We start from the raw sequence: 1,593 nt of genomic DNA, 5'->3' as shown, positions 1-1,593 counted from the left end.
ACGATAAACTCTCCACGTGTGGCTACTGCTGTTCCTGTGTTACTGACCCCACTGCCAGTGGACCACACGGCCCCCAACTGCCACGGCCAGAGTCGACCCTGAGTGTTCTGGTTCAGAAAGAATGCAAACCTCACACCTATGAAGGTATGCAACCCATCCAGCCCCGTTTCCACCATGCTGGAGGAGACACCACGCTACCCAACCATTTTCATCATCCGCTGCTCCTTCCAACTCACGCCCCAGGCTTAGGTCATCTTTCAGCGAGCCTTGTGTCTTCCCTCACTCTAGGGTACGAGAGCATGAGGCACCCAGATGTACTGGCTTTTTACACTGCACAGAGCACGGGGCCGTGTGTGTGGCTCCCAGCTCATCCCTGGGTCCTTCCTCGCTGCAGTCCTAGGTTCTGATGATGGCTACAAGCCAAATGGTCACGGACAAGCCTGGTCATTACACTGCCTCTTCCCCTTGACTCACTGCAGACCCGACCGGATGTGCACAAGCGAAAGAAACGTTAGCCGACGAAGCAACTGGCATTGCTGTTACTCTAGGTTGGCGTTAGCAACACTCTATTGTTCTGAAAACACTTTCCCTCCTACCAACTCATTTCGTTTCCCATAACCATACGCCAAGGAAGTAACTGCACGTTGTTAAAGCCCGAGGTTGAGGCCGGTGAACTCACAAGTGTAGGTCGTGTGCTACATGAGGGACATGTCTTTCAGTAACACCACAGGGGACTCTGGTCCAACGGGTGGAGTTTGATAGTTCTTGCTACGAGGCATAATAAAAAAAATATATAAAATAAATAAAAATCTAAAAATCTAAAAAATAAAAAGGAAGGGGCGCCTGGGTGGCGCAGTCGGTTAAGCGTCCGACTTCAGCCAGGTCACGATCTCGCGGTCCGTGAGTTCGAGCCCCGCGTCGGGCTCTGGGCTGATGGCTCGGAGCCTGGAGCCTGTTTCCGATTCTGTGTCTCCCTCTCTCTCTGCCCCTCCCCCGTTCATGCTCTGTCTCTCTCTGTCCCAAAAATAAATAAACATTGACAAAAAAAATTTAATAAAAAAAAAAAATAAAAAGGAAGTAGTAAAGGGATTGTTCTCATTTCCACTTGGCAAGTGGAGAACTAGTAGATTCATTTCTTGAGGTGGGCCTCTGCAGACAGCCTTTGCAATGAAATCCCTACTGTAGTTTCTGAGAACCCTAGAGTCAAGAAACGGAAGATGAGGTATAAAGTTGGTATCAGAGAAGACTAGAACTGAGGGCTTGCCAGCTCATCTTTCTCTGATGAGCACATATTCCTAGTGGGCCACACGAGATCCGCTGAAACAAGGCAAAATTCTTTAAAACTCCTAACCGCGAAGCCGGCGAGGCAGAGAGGATAGCCCCATTTTACCGCTGAATAAGCTGAAACAAGAAAGGTCGCTCCACGGCCGGCAGAAATCACGCCAAGAGCTGGCCAAGATGGAACTAGAAACAATTTTGCCCAAACAGCATGTCCTTCTTCTTTGTAGCTAGAGTGTAGGGTTATTTTCCATTTGCATGCTGGACAGGAATGTAACTCCCATGAGAAGGAACAAGAATTGCCCTCGACCTGTC

General features: G+C 49.3%; 1 pseudogene; it reads left to right on the top strand.

The window, feature by feature from the left end:
• Positions 1 to 636: 636 nt before the first annotated feature.
• On the top strand, positions 637 to 776 carry LOC123577601 (annotated as a pseudogene).
• Positions 777 to 1,593: the final 817 nt, after the last annotated feature.

The sequence above is a fragment of the Leopardus geoffroyi genome, chromosome D2, assembly GCF_018350155.1.
Source record: "Leopardus geoffroyi isolate Oge1 chromosome D2, O.geoffroyi_Oge1_pat1.0, whole genome shotgun sequence".
NCBI classification, from domain to species: Eukaryota; Metazoa; Chordata; class Mammalia; order Carnivora; family Felidae; genus Leopardus; species Leopardus geoffroyi.
The sequence above is the reverse complement of the archived record's forward strand: the minus strand, read 5'-3'. Positions and strand labels throughout refer to the sequence as shown.